At 35.1% G+C, this 16,177-nt stretch overlaps 1 pseudogene across 1 annotated transcript; it reads right to left on the bottom strand.

The window, feature by feature from the left end:
* Nucleotides 1–4,539: 4,539 nt before the first annotated feature.
* LOC116525241 lies at nucleotides 4,540–5,936 on the bottom strand (annotated as a pseudogene). The gene has a single exon (XR_004257632.1). The product of XR_004257632.1 is annotated as an elongation factor 1-alpha 1 pseudogene (transcript).
* Between the last annotated feature and the right edge of the window lie 10,241 nt (nucleotides 5,937–16,177).

Here is a 16,177-nt window from a genome sequence, read left to right as displayed (position 1 = left end):
AAAGAAAGAAAGAAAGAAAGAAAGAAAGAAAGAAAGAAAGAAAGAAAGAAAGAAAGAAAGAAAAGAAAAGAAAAGAAAGAAAGAAGAAGAAGGAAAGAAAGAAAGAAAGAAAAAGAGAAAGAGAGGGAGAGAGACTGGTTATGTTTATTATTTCTGTATAGTGTAAGTTGGCAAGGAAGCTCTACAAGAAAAGTTTGGGGTAGTGAGCTAAAATAAAACCTAGGAGAACCTAGTAACTCGTATTGTTGATAGAGTTAATGCACCTTAAATTAGGAAAGTTGTTTGGTAAAAGACTGTAGTTTTCTAGGCTTCTACAAATTCTATACTCCAGTCATAGGAAAATACTTGATGTAACCTAAGCATGCATGATTTCCCATATTAGTGTTTCTTTCACCCTTCCTTTTCTGAATGCCTTCCTTCACCTCTCTCTAAATGTCACATTCTAGTTTGATGTATCCATCATACGCCACTTCCCTCATTAAATCTTTCATTGAATTGGTAGAGTAAGCACATTCTCTCTTTTCTCTAAATCTGTATAACTGCTCAGTTTTTCCCCCTCTAATATAATACCTCAAACATCTCTTCTTGAGCTGTATATATTTGTAAACTTATCTCCTCTTTCCATTAAACTGGCTTCTTTAGGGCATGTCTTATATATTTTAGAATCTCCTATATATGGTTATTCAAAATGAATTAAATAATTCTGTTTACTTAGGAGGACGAAAACATTAAAAATTGGAAAGTATAATTCTTCATAAGGATTACATATCATAGGAAACTTTTATCTTCACAAAACTTCCAAGATTATTTAAAGTGGAACAATTGAAAATTCTTACTTTTTTTAAACATTCACTCACTCATTCACTTTTACATTTATTTACATTCTTTTCTTACATTCATATAATTCTTATTGTCAGTTTAGCTGATGCTACTGCAACTGTAATTTAGAATGTATTTTTTCAGTTGAAAGAGCATTATTTGCCATCAATTGAAGAACTGAAGGAAACACTAGCTGGTGGGTGGATTAAATAAAAGGAGCTTAAATGAAAGTAATTACGTCTACTTTTAAGCAGCATTTCCTTCCAGTAAGTAAAGATTAGTCAAATATCTAAATGCATTTCTTTAATCTGAACATTTGCTTTGACATAAAATGCTTGCTTAACAAATTTTGGACACATGAAACATATCTTTTTCTTATTTAGGTAAGAAATAATTGATTTTTCCTCATTGATTAGCAGAGGATCAAATTCTGTTATTAACAGCAAACAACAACAACATAAACATGGAATTCTACTTTCTACATCAACTAAAATTTATAAGTACTCTTCTGGTAAACTCATACACTTCTGTTCTCAATGTGAATAGTATATTTGTATTTATTGAAGTTGAGAATTTCTTAGTGTAAAGATGAAGAGTCTAAGAGTACTAAATGTTCAATAATACCAATGATTTGTTCAAAGGGCCAAACCATTTACAGTTATAATTTCATTTTTTCCTTTTTACTATCTATAATTATGTATTATGCTATTTCAGTTTTGCAGATAAAAAACTGAAGCTAAAAGAATTGAGCCAAATTGCTCAAGGACATAGCTTGAAAAAGGCAAGGCTAGAATGTGCACTCACTATGACTTCAGTACCCAAGTTCTTTACCAATATATGCTGCAATATTAAGCTCACCAACTGCACACAGTAAATAGCGGTGCTACTTTGTCTAAGCCTGTATTCTCCATCAGAGGCTGCACCTCCCTTTAAGTTGTTTTCACCTTCACTGCCCCCAAAAATGTAGGCTTTTAAAACTTAAGAAATGACATTTAAAAAAAAATCTAAACCTATTCAGATTTGCATTCAACTTAAATTATTCTAACCTATATAGTGCCTTTCTAGACTAGGTCTAACGTAAATAGCAAGTATAAAACCTAAAGAATAAGGGCAGATAATTCTGTACAAAATAATAAGAATAAGCTTTTCCTTTTTTATGAAGAAATTTACAGCTTACATGCTCTATGAATTTGAAAGAACCTTAAATGATTTGATTTAACTAACTATCCCTCAATTCTATTCACGTGTTCTTGACAGATGATCTAAGAGTGTCCAGGAAATTGGCACCACTCAAAACTACCAATATTTACCTCTAGATTGTACAAAGTTTCTGTTTCCTTTTGAGCACACACACATCTCCCTAAACTGTCAATTGATCTTCATTACATTATCCTACAGCCAAAGCAAAACATTTCTATCTCTTTACTACATGTCATTCTTTAAATATTTGGGAGTAACATAACAAACATGTTTCTCCTGGCTTTATTTTCCAGAGTAGACCTGCCTAATTCCTTCAATTATTTCTCTAAATGATGCTTTCAGAATGTCTTCACTGTCCTTAATGGGTTCAGTTGTGAATTTATTTCTCCTAAAATCCAGCAGCCAGGAATGAATAGGGTGTTAAAGATATCATTTAGCCAGATGAATGGGACTCTCAATATCTTTTCTGGGAAATTCTTTTTCTGGTAAATTTTCCATTGAGTTATATTACTTTTCTATGCAGCTAAATTACACTTACTTGTAACTAAATATTTTAATCAATGTGTTAACTAAGATGCCCAATATGTTTTCAATGTGCGTTATACACACAGCCATATCTTCTATCTTGGCTACTATGGCTGTTTGACCAGATGCAAGATGTCTACAAGGTAAATACTAGTCTATTACATCATTTTAAATTCTGATTCTAATTATCCTTTATTTAAAGCACTGAATAGCTAAGGCTGAGAATTACCCATTTTGGTATATAACTTCAGATATCTATCCCAGCATTAATAACATCAACATTAAGTGTTCAGTTAATTAGTGAATTATTTTAAAGAAAAATTTTGGGACAAAATTTTATTTTCAAAGGATTTCAGAAAAGGCTAAATTGAAACAGGAGAAACACTTAAAATGAAAAGTATTTTCTTAATACATAATAATAAAAATTGAATTTGTGTTTTAAAGTTATATGCAAAGAATAGTTTTTTTCAGAAAAATAATTTCACATTTTATCATTTACTCAATTGTCAATGTTATAAAATGTTATTTTCTCATAAAACATTTCAAAACGTTAAAAATAAATAATGTGTTTCAAATCCATGACCAAACCAATCAGACTATATTCATTTTCCAGTTTTCTCTTGGTTTTAATCTATATACATGAATAATATAAGTGCTTTTTAAAATATTTTTAATTCTACAATTATGTACCACAGAAAATTATATATCCCTAGAACGTTGAGGATGTGAAGAAGCCTAGTAGAAATCAAAGCTTTGCCTAGTCAAATGATTTCAGTTCTCTGCAGTTGCAATTTTTAATTTAGTTCTTTATGTTCTCCTTACGGGCACTTTAGACTGGATACAGAAGCTAAAGCCTAGCCATAAGTACTTCAGCATCAGATTTAAAAAGAAAAGCAAACATCAAACTTCTGTGCACTACACAGTAAATGTGCCAAGAGAAAAAACAGCTCCCTCATGTAGCCTGCACAAAGACTTTCTTCCTCAGTCCTATAGAGAGAAACACTTTCAAGGTCTTTTCAGTCCCAAACGAGCTAGAGGATATTCACAACTATAAAACCTTTCCTCATTTTGTTTAATACAGGAAGAAGTTGCCACTAAGGGAAATCAAGCTATTAAATAATTCAAATGTGAAAATGGATTTTTAGCACTTAAAAAGGTGAAGATAGGAGTGTACAGAAATGGTATGGGCATAATATACTTTAACTCAGCTTAGAAGGGACCTTTTTCTTGTTTTGATTCTGGGTCTCTAAAACATTATACACTGAATAGTAAATAAACTCCCAAAGGAGAAAAGAAAACAGAGAGATAAGACTGCTTTTCAACAGGAAGATTTTGAGGAATGATTACTGCTATAAAACATATCTGTACACTGTAAAGAATAACTTTCCTTATAATATCACATAGTTGTAAGTGACTTAATTTGCCAGAAACCTCAGTCTATAAATAAGGCACTGATTGAAGGTTTTTGTATAAGTGACTTGCTTTTTATAAGAATTTAATATTTAGAGGTTAACCTCAGGCACTTAGACAAAAATGAAAAAAATAAATTTCCAATTATTAAAGTAACATATATATTTCCTACAGGGTATTTTATACTTTACAATTTCATTCTAGCAATGGAGGTAATAAGGATGATACTGAATATATACTATGCATGAAGCACTTTCTGTGTATTTCATCACTGATTCCTAATTAAAAGTATTAAAGATATAAATATTCCCATTTTGAATATAGGCTATTTGAAACAGGTTAGTTAACTTGACCAAAATAAAATAATTGATAAGCTTTGCAGTTGAAATTCTAATTCAGTTACATAGATACTAATTCTTTTTTTTTCTCATTAAACTTTTTTAATGGGTCTCAAAATTCTGTGACAAATATTTTATCAAGTTGTTGTAATTAAAAAGTACTGATTTTAAAAACTAATAACTCAAAACTGTCACACACAAAAAAGAAGCCTTCTGAGCTTTCTGGGCAGACTTGGTGACCTTGTGAGCTCCAGCAGCCTTCTTGTCCATTGCTTTAATGACATCCACCGCAACTGTCTGTCTCATATCACGAACAGCAAAGCAACCCAGAGCTGGATACTCTGAGAAGCTCTCAACACACATGGGCTTGCCAGGAACCATATCAATGATGGCAGCATTACCAGACTTCAAGAATTTTGGGCCATCTTCCAGCTTTTTACCAGAACAGCGATCAATCTTTTCCTTCAGCGCAGCAAACTTGTATGCAATATGAGCCGTGTGGCAATGCAGTACAGGAGCATAGCTGGCACTGATTTGGCCTGGATGGTTCAGGATAATCACCTAATCAGTGAAGGCAGCTGCTTCTATTGGCGGGTTGTTCTTGCTGTCACCAGCAATGTTGCCAAGACGAACATCCTTGACAGACACATTCTTGATATTGAAGCCCACATTGTTCCCAGGAAGAGCTTCACTCAAAGCTTCATGGTGCACTTAAACAGATTTCACTTCAGTTGTAATGTTGACTGGAGTAAAGGTGACCACCATACCAGGTTTGAGAACACCAGTCTCCACTCGGCCAACAGGAACAGTACCAATACCACCAATTTTATAGACATCCTGGAGAGGCAGGCACAAGGGCTTGTCAGTTGGACAAGTTGGTGGTAGGCTGAAATCCAGAGCCTCAAGCAGAGTGGTTCCACTGGCATTGCCATCCTTATGGGTGACTTTCCAACCCTTGAACCAAGGCATGTTAGCACTTGGCTCCAGCATGTTGTCACCATTCCAACCAGAAATTGGCACAAATGCTACTCTGGCAGGGTTGTAGCCAATTTTCTTAATGTAAGTCCTGACTTCTTTAATGATTTTGTCATATATCTTCTGGCTGTAGGGTAGCTCAGTGGAATCCATTTTGCTAACACCAACAATTAGTTGTTTCACACCCAGTCTGTAAGCCAGAAGGGCATGCTTTCGGGTCTGCCCATTCTTAGAGATACTAGCTTCAAATTCACCAACACTAGCAGCAACAATCAGGACAGCACAGTCAGCCTGAGATGTCCCTGTAATCATGTTTTTGATGAAGTCTCTGTGTCCTGGGGCATCAATGATAGTCACGTAGTACTTGCTGGTCTCGAATTTCCACAAGGAGATATCAATGGTGATAACACGTTCATGCTTGGCTTTCAGTTTATCCAAGACCCAGGCATACTTGAAGGAGCCCTTTCCCATCTCAGCAGCCTTCTTCTCAAATTTTTCAATGGTTCTTTTGTCAATGCCATTGCATTGACAAAAGATGGCCAGTAGTGGTAGACTTGCCCAAATCTACGTGTCCAATGACAACAATGTTGATATGAGTTTTTTCCTTTCCCATTTTGGCTTTTAGGGGTAGTTTTCATGACACGTGTGTTCTGGTGGCAAACCCGTTGCAAAAAAGTGATACTAATTCTTAAAACAATTCTGGTTTTGCTATATAAAATCTAAATACACATACATGCTTGGACACTTAAACATACACACACACACACACACAAACACAAACACAAACACACTATACTTAAAGACTGAAATAGGCTTGTGAACTTTGCACAAACTTTCAGTAAAGGTTCAGAAAGGAAATATTTCAGGCTTTGCAGGATGTATGGGTTGTGTCCCTATTAGCCAATGTTGCCACTGCCCTTAAAAAGCAACCATGAACAATATGTAAGCAAATAAAATAAAATTTTATTAATAAAAACAGGTTGCACCTGGATTTTGCCTCTGAGTGGTGGTTTGCCTATCTTGGCTTAAAATAATGCAAATTCTATAAGTATATACTTTCTGCCATAATTACATAAAAATATTCAAAAATATTGTCATAACAAGGAACAATTGTGCAATAGACATTCAGAGTTAAAAAGCAAGACATAAAACAACAAGTTTAGAGGAATGGAGTACCCAACTATCTAAATACTTCCTAGTATTATGCCTATGGATTATGTAGGTTTCAAGAAAGGGGCTGTTGGAGACTGAATTACTGAACAACAGATACCATGTACATAATGATTTTTTTTTAAAGAGGTCAGGGACATGTGACCAATATACAGAAAGAAAATCTTAAAAACCTTTGTGGTAAAATGCAGTTATCTAGAGTCAAAAGAACCAATACATTTCAAAAAATAATTATTTCATTCTATGGTGGGATTATAGGAGAAACTGCTAAATAACTATTTCAGTTATTAATATGTCTTCTCTCCCAGCTAACATGAAGCAGAAATGATTGAATTTATACTGCCACCAGAAGAAATCTGTATTAGTTTATTTTCCTGCTGCTATGAAGAAATATCAGAGACTGGGTAATTTATAAAGGAAGGAAGTTTAATTGACTCACAGTTCCCCATGGCTGGGAATGCCTCAGGAAACTTACAATCATGGTGGAAGGGACAGCAAGCACATCCTTCTTCACATGGTGACAGGAGAAAGACATGCCAAGCGAAAGGGGGAAGCTCCCTATAAAACCATCAGGTCTCATGAGAACTCACTCATTATCATGAGAACAGCATGGGAGAACAGCCTGTATGATCTAATCACCTCCCAAGAGGTCCCTCCCCCAATACATGGGATTACAACTTGGATTACAATTCAAGATAAGATTCAGGTAGAGACACAGCCAAAATGTATTATTCTGCACTGACCCCTCCTAAATTTCATGTCTTCACAATTAAAAGCACAATTGTGCTTTTCCAACAGTCCTCCAAAGTCTTAACTAATTTCAGCATTAACCCAAAAATCCAAGTCTCATCTGAGGAAACACAAGTCCTTCACTCCTATGAGCCTGTAAAATCAAAAGCAAGTTAATTACATCCTAGGTACAGTGAGGGGTACAGGCATTGGGTAAATAAGAGCCATTCCAAAAGTGATAAATTGGCCAAAATGAAGGGGCTACAGGCCCCATGCAAGTCCAAAATCCAATAGGGCAGTCATTAAACATTAAAGCTCTAAAGTAATCTCCTTTGACTCCATGTCTCACATTCAGGTCAATGTAATGTAAGATGAGGGCTCCCATGGCTTGAGCAGCTCTGCTCCTGTGCCTTTGCAGGTACATTCTCCCTTGGTGGTTGCTTTCACCAGCTGGCATTGAGTGCCTGCAGCTTTTCCAGGAACACAGTGCAAGCTGTGGGTAGATCTACCATTCTAGGATCTGAAGGATGGTGGCCCTTTTCTCATAGCTCCACTAGGCAAAGCCCCAGTGGGAACTCTATGTGGGAGCTCTGACCCCACATTACCCTACTGCACAGCCCCAGAAGAGGTTCTCCATGAAACCTCCTCCCTGCAACAAATTTATCCCTGGACATCCAGGCATTTCCATACATCCTTTGAAATCTAGGGGGAGTTTCCTAAAACTTAATTCTTATTTTCTGTGCACCTGCAGGCCCAACACCATGTGGAAGCTCAAAGCTTGCAGCTTTGCACCCTCTGAAGCAATACCCTGCACTGTATATTAGCCCCTTTTAGTCATGGCTGGAGCAGCTGGAATGCAGGACACCAAGTCCCAAGGCTACATGCAGTAGGGAGGCCCTGTACCTAGCCCAGGAAACCACATTTCCCTTCTAGGCATCTAGGCCTGTGATGGGAGGAACTGTGGTCAAGGTCTCTGATACGCCCTGCAGACATTTTCCCCATTTTCTTGGTGATTAACGTTTGGATCCTCATTACTTATGCAAATTTATGCAGCCAGCTTGACTTTCTCCCCAGAAAATGGGGTTTTCTTTTCTATCACATAATCAGGTAGAATATTTTCAAAAGTTTTATGCTCTGCTTCCTCTTGAGTATTTTGCTGCTTAGAAATTTCTTCCACTAGATACCCTAAATCATCTCTCTCAAGTACAAAGTTCCACAGATCTCTGGGGCAGGGATAAAACGCCACCAGTCTCTTTGCATAGCATGAGTGACCTCTACTCCACTTCCACACAAGTTCCTCATTTTCACCTGAGACCACCACAGTCTGCGTTTTGTTGTCCATATCACTATCAGTATTTTGGTTAAAGCTATTCAATAAGTCTTTAGGAAGTTCGAAACTTTCCCACATCTTCCTGTCTTCTGAGTCCTCCATACCTCTAGGAAGTTCTAAACATTCCCACATTGTCCTGTCTTCTTCTGAGCCCTCTAAACTGTTCCAACCTCTGCCTAATACCTAGTATCAAAGTTGCTTTCACAATTTTCAGTATCTTTAAATCTGCCTTCCCACTGTCTGTGGTACCAATTTTCTGTATTAGTTCATTTTCATGCTGCTGTGATGAAATACCTGAGATTGGGTAATTTACAAAGAAAAAGTTTTAATTGACTCACAGTTCAGCATGGCTGTGGAAACCTCATAAAACTTACAATTATGGCAGAAGGGGAAGCAAACACGTCCTTATTCATATCGCAGCAGGAGAGAGAAGACCCAAGTGAAGCGGTGGAAAGCTCCTTATGAAACCATCAGATCTCATGAGAACTCACTCACTATCATGAGAACAGCCTGGAGGAAACTTCCCCATGATCTAATCACCTCCCATGAGGTCTCTCCCTCAACACATGGGAAATGTAATTCCAATCACAATTCAAGATGAAATTTGGTGGGGACACAGAGATGGAAATAATTTAAAAATACTGAATATCATGGAGTACAGAATGTTAATTCTGAGACAGCAGGAAAAAGTAAGGGAATACCCACAATTGTTCTAATTTACCACCTAGAGAAATTTTCGAGATGCAGCACAACTAGGAGAAACCCAGGTAGACCCTAGTGGTCTTGCAGAGTTGAGGAAAGAGAAGTGAATGTCTGTGGAAGTAAAGGTATCTAGAGTTTCTTGTAGAAAATACCATAGAAAAGAGAGCTGCACAGAAGGAAACCTCCAGAAATCTGCAGAAAGTTCACCCTAGAAGCTCTTAGCTAGGAAATGATTCAAGGCCAGTGAAAGAATCTCCTGGAAAGATTATTTTATCACTTTAAACATAATCAAGGCCAGGAATAATTCTTGGTGCCACTAACCAAGAGGAAAAAGACTTGTGATTCACAAGGCACAAAGTAGAGTAATCAGAAGAGTACTGAATCAGTAACATGACAGAATTAGTCTTAAACTAATAATTGCTCTGGTATCATCAAACAGGTTTTAAAAACAATTCTCCAAAATATCAACCCTTTCAAAGATATGTAACTATACCTCAGAAGAATTTCAAGAAAGTTTATAGGGAATTTAAAAAAAAGGATCTATCACTCAAGAAGGTAAAATTCACAGAAGTTAATGTCCAATAAATAAAAATGAACTGTATGCCAAGAAGCAGGCAATCCATAAGGAGCTGAAAATTTAGTCAGTGAAAGCAGATTCACAAATGATACAAATAATAAATGTAATTAAAGAGAACAGGAAAAGCGTTGTTAAACTGCATATATGTATAGTTCAAGGCGGTAGAGGAGCCACTGAAAATGTTGAATAGAGAATATAGAAAATGCACAAAATCTAAATCAAACTTCTAAGGATGAAAAAATAGACATTGAAATAACAAATACAATGGATGAGATAAAGAAAAAATAAACTGCTGTTAAAGAAATTATTAGTGAACTTAATGTCACGGCCCTAGAAATTATCTAGAATAAAATCCAGAACCAAAAATAAAAACTCCAAAACTGGGAACTAAAACATAAACAGAGCATCAGTGAGTCACAGAACCATTTGAAACAGTTTTATATATATATATAATTGGAGTCCTCAATCAAAAGGACTCAGGGAAAACAGTTAAAAATTTTTTAAAAATCTTCCAATGTGATGAAAACTATAAATCCACAGGTCTAGGAAGCTCAATGAAACCTAAGCAGAAGATAGAGCTTGGAAATTTTCCTTTGACTTATTTCTCAAAAGAATAAACAAGTTTAAAAAATATGTATTATTTAAATTCTTCTATCAAATTAAAATATTTCATTGATTTGCAAATTTATTTATTGTCTATTCAAATGATGTTTTTCTTGGGGATACACATGAATGTGCATTTTTGAGATATTATATATACATCATATTGTGTTCACTCCAGAAAAAAATTAGCTGGATCTTAAAGAGTTGGGATAACTTTATTCACATACTTACACCCGATTTTACTCACATATTTTTGAATTTAATGATTCCATAAGGTAAATTTATTTATTTGTTTATTTTAGACATGTTTTCACTCTGCTGCCAAGGCTGCAGCATACGGGTGTGATCTTGGCTCACTGCAGTCTCCACCTCTGGGCTCAGGTGATCCCCCCACCTGAGCTTCCTGAATAGCTAGGATTATAGGCACTTGCCAAGACACTTGGCTGTTTTTTTGTTGTTGTTGTTATGTAGTCTCACTCTGTCACCCAAACTGGTGTGCAGTGGTGTGATCTCAGCTCACTGCAACCTCAACCTCCTGGGTTCAAGGGATTCTCCTGTTTTAGCCTTTTGAGTAGCTGGGACTACAGTCATGTGCCACCATGTCATGCTACTTTTTGTATTTTTAGTAGAGACATGATTTCACCATGTTGGTCAGGCTGGTCTTAAACTCTTGAGCTAGGTGATCCACCCACCTCCGCTCCCAAAGTGCTGAGATTACAGGCTGAGCCATCCTGCCTGATCTTTTGCATGTTTCAGAGAGACAAGGTTTCATGCCTGGCACATTGGCTCACACCTGTAATTCCAGCACTTTGGGAGGCTAAGGCAGGTGGATCACTTGAGCCCTGGAGTTTGAAACCAGTCTGGCAAACATGGCAAAACCCCATCTCTACTAAAAATACAAAAAATAGCTGGGCATGGTGGTGTTCACATGTAATCCCAGCTACTCAGGAGGCTGAGGCAGGAGAATCAATTTGAACCTGGGAGGTGGAGGTTGCTCACTGCACTGAGCTGAGACCACACCACTGCACTCCAGCCTGGGTGACAGAGTGAGACCTTATTTCAAAAAAAAAAAAAAATTAAAACTCTTTTATTTATAAATTACCCAGTAGTCTTGGGTATTTCTTTATAACAATGCAAGAACTGACTAATACACTTATCTGAAACTTCTGAAGAATGCTAAAATAGTAAGTTGAGTTTTTAATCAGCTACAATATATTCCTCTACAGCTGCCACTAATTTTGTATTCTGAAGCGAGACAAACACTACTTACCTATCCATGTGATGTTCTTAAAATGTAAATTCTTAGATGGTATATTTTTTCTTTATATCTAATCCCAATCCTTATTCTCTTTATTTCTGGCCTGTATATTTTCCATTGAGAAGTCTGTTGCCAAACTAAAGCTCTTTTACACCTTACTTGCTTCTTTTCTCTTACTTTTAGAACCCCATCTTTGTCCTTGACCTTTGAGAGTTTGATTATTATAATTTTTAGGACAGTCTGATTTGGGTTGAATCTGTTTGTGCTCTAAGATCTTTCTGCATCTGGATATTTGTATCTTTCACACATTTTGGAAAGTTTTCTTTTATTATTTATTTGAATAAGCTTTCTACCCCATTGTGTTGTTGAAATTTCTCTTGAACACCAATAATTCTTAGAATTGTTCCTTTGAGGTAATTTTCTATATCATGTAGGTGGTATTATTTCTTTTTGTTCTTTTTTTTTCTCCTCTGACTGTGTATTTTCAAATAGCAAGTCTTCAAGTTCACTAATTCTTTTCTCTGCCTGATCCACTGTATTGTTGAGAACCTTTAAACAGTCCTTCCATTCAGCAAACGTATTTCTCAGTTCCAAGATTTCTGTTATTGTCGCTGTTAGTATTTCAATCCTTTGTCAAACTTCTCTGATAAATAAGTGTTGGAATTGTTTTACTGTATTATCCTTAAGATCACTGAGTTTCCATTAAGACTGCTATTTTGAATTATTTAACTGAGAGCTCACAAATTGCTGTCATTAGGGCAAGTCATGGGATTTTTGCTTTGCCTTTTTAGGGAGGTCATGGGTATCCATCTATGTCTTTTCCTTAAATAATTAGTTATTTATTCCAGTTTTCTCTGTCCAGCTTGTTTTGTTTCTTATTTAAAATGTTTCCTTAGTAAATCTTTATCACTGGCTCTTTGTTGGAATGGAAGTTGTTTTGTATAATTATTTATAGCACTCTATTAAGGGTATTGTTCCAGGTTGTTCCTAAATATTTTCATTTACTTTGGAAATTTATTAACTAATATCACTTCCTTCTTCTAACTAGCCAAATATATCTTCAATAGAGAATTTGTATTTTCTAAAATGAAACATATCTTTTACTTCCTTAGTGTCTTTCTTACTCTAGTTTGTACTTTAATTCCACCTCTATATCCTAGGTAGTTATGTATACTCATAAACCACAGCAACACACACATATATTAGCACATTTTTGCTTTGCTTATATCACAAATCAGTATCAACTATATTATCAACATATCAAATAATGTATAATATTTAATTAATTAAGAATCCATGATAAATTAGCATCATTGAATGTCAGCAATGTTCTGTAATAAACCTATTTCTGAAGAACGCATATGCATTAGACTTAGGCAAAACAAATAGAATTTGTTTTTCTTATCTATCAATAAGTGCAAAGTTAGGAAATCCATGAATAGTAAAGCCACTCAATCTTTCAGGTCCTACGTTTATTTCTGCTAGGACATCCCTACTTTATTAGTCTTTGTAAAGTCATGCACTGCATAATAATGTTTTGGTAAACAGTGGACCACATATACAATGGTAGTTACCTAAGATTATATCAAAGCTGAAAAATTCCCATCACCTAGTGATGTCATAGCCATCCTAACATCGTAGCCCAACACATTACTCACTCATCTGTGGTGATACAGGTATAAACAAATTTGTGTTGCCAGTCACATAAAAGTATAACACATACAATTATGTACAGTACATAGCACTAGACAATGGTAATAAATGATTGTTACTGTTTTATGAATTTACTATGCTTTTTATAAATATTTCAAAATGTAGTCTATCTACTTATCTAAAATAATTGATCATAAAGGAGTTTCAGGTCCTTCAGAAGGTATTGAGAAGTAGGCACTGTTATCATAGAATATGACAGCCCCATGTATGCTATTGCCGTGAAAACCTTCCAGTGGAAAGAGATGTGGCGGTGTAATCCTACATAGGCCCAAGCTAATGTGTGTGTCTTAGTTTAAAAAAAAACACTTTAATAATAAAAGAATGGGAAAAAAGCTTGAATAAGGATGTAAAGAAAGAAAATATTTTGTATAGCTGTAGAAATATGCTTGGGTTTTAAGCTAAGTATTATTACAAAAGAGTAAAAACATTTAAAAATGTTAGGTAATTGTAAAGTAACACAGATACAGTTAAGCTAAGGTTAATGTGTTATTGAAGAAAAAAAATTTTAAGTAAATTTAGTGTAGCTTAAATTTATAGTCTACAGTATTATACAGTAATGTCCTGGCCTTCACATTCACTCACCAATCACCCACTGACTCACTCAGAGCAACTTCCAGAATCGCAGGCTCCATTCATGATAAATGCCCCATATAATTGTACTATTTTAAATGTCTTTTATATCATATTTTCACTATACCTTTTCTGTGTTTAGTTATGTTTAGATACACAAATACTTACCATTGTGTTACAGTTGCCTGTGATATTTAGTAAAAAAACATGTTCTACAGGTTTGTAGCTTAGGAACAATAGGCTACACCATATGGCCTAGGTGTTTAGTAGGCTGTAACATCTCACAGTTTTTAGAACATATCCCTATTGTTAAGCTACACATGACTGTGCTTAGATCAGTTATTAGACATTATGGAATTAAATGGCACATTAAAAAGTAGTATTTGAACAAGGATCTATTTGGCCACAAGTTGAAGAGCCTCACCTTTGTTTTACCATCCCCACCTCAGCACATTAATACCAAGGCCATGAAATCAAAACTCATCTCACTGGCTGGGCACCATGGCTCATGTCTGTAATCCTAGCACTTTGGGAGGCCAATGTGCGCTGATTGCTTGAGCCCAGGAGTTTGAGACCAGGTAGCCAACACGGCTAAACCCTCTCTCTACAAAAATACAAAAAATAGCCAGATGTGGTGCAGGAATCTGTAGTCCTATCTACTCTGGAGGCTGAGGCAAGAGGATCACCTAAGCCTGGGAGATTGAGGCTGCCTTGAGATGTAATAGTGCCACTGCACTCCAGCCTGAGTGACAAAGTGAGACCGTGTTTCAAACAAACAAACAAATAAAAAACAAAAAACTCGTAATCTCAGATAGACCACTAGGTATTGTTAGAAACATATTGCCATTTGATTTTCTCACACATTAAGGAGAAAGCATACATAGGCACACACTTCTCAGTGGAAAAGATAGTAGGGCAGAGGTAAGCAAATAAAAAAAGACAAAAAGTTTGCAAATTTAAAATATCTATCTCAGAGAATGCTTTCAGCAGAGGGAAGATTTTCTTTAGTATCAACTTTTCATAGGATGTCTAAATTCTGAATTATTAGAAACATGGGATCTAATTAAATGAGATCTGCAGCAAAATTAGAACTCAGATATTCTTTTCAATATGCAGTTAAACATTAATAAACATTCTTTTCAATAGATAGTCATCAGTAATTTGATATCTTATTATATGGATGAAAACATTGTTAACGGGTAACAAGACCCTCAACAAACTGCAAATTGTTTTATTTTGGCATCTTTGGGATAGCTACAAATGTTTTTCATTTTCTTTGTCATGTTTAAAAATTCTTATTCCATTTAGTCTTTATCACAACCACATCCATTTAAGATTTTGGCATGGAATAACAATCATAGTACTAAGATACTTTAAAAAAAGTCTTCAAATTCATTTTTTCCCAGCTTCATTCTTCTACTTTTCACTATCCAAGATTCCTAACCCAATAAGATGGTGTAGAGCACCAGAGTACTTAGCCTGGGATTTTTGTATAACCAAAGATTAAAAGCAGAAAGAGATGATTTACATAGTTTAGTGTTTATGACATTATTGTGCTCTATTCTTAAGATGCAGATCCTAAATACTGTATTTATTCCAAAGTTGAAAATTCCTTTGATAGGAATACTTACATACTCATTTTACATATCCATTAAAGTATTCTGAGTGATTTTTGCAAACATAATATTTTTTCATTTTTCAGAAAATGTTAAATGTTTCATTTAGTTTTCAGTCTGAGTGTATGTGTGTGAGGAAAAGTGGAGAACATAGAAAGTAAGATAGATGGTGGTGATGATAATGACAGATGATGAGAGAGACAATGTTGACAACAAAAGTTAATTTTATTGAATTATTTCCGTTGTAACACAGATAATGTAAGCAGGTGTTAAGGATTAACTTCACGGAAGAGTTGTATGCACTTCTCAGAAGCTAATTAGAACATAAACATTACCCTAGCATGTAACTGGAGTAAAAGATAATACTAAATAAATTTTATTTTATCAATGGGAAATTTAATATATTTGTGATTCAATAAAAATTACTTATATAACATAAAACAACTGTTATCCTGTTTTGTATTCTTTCGGATGTTCCAGATATCAAAATGCACATTTTAATATAATTTTGCTATGGAAATATTTATACTGAACACATTATATAAGGCAGAATCTTTTTAGTATTTAAATATAAAGGGTTAATAATATATTTACATTTTTTCCCCAAAAGTTATACCACTTTACACTCTAACACTCTATTTT

Source organism: Sapajus apella, unplaced genomic scaffold (genome assembly GCF_009761245.1).
Source record: "Sapajus apella isolate SASKATOON/1434 unplaced genomic scaffold, GSC_monkey_1.0 scaffold47, whole genome shotgun sequence".
Classification (NCBI taxonomy): domain Eukaryota; kingdom Metazoa; phylum Chordata; class Mammalia; order Primates; family Cebidae; genus Sapajus; species Sapajus apella.
The sequence above is the reverse complement of the archived record's forward strand: the minus strand, read 5'-3'. Positions and strand labels throughout refer to the sequence as shown.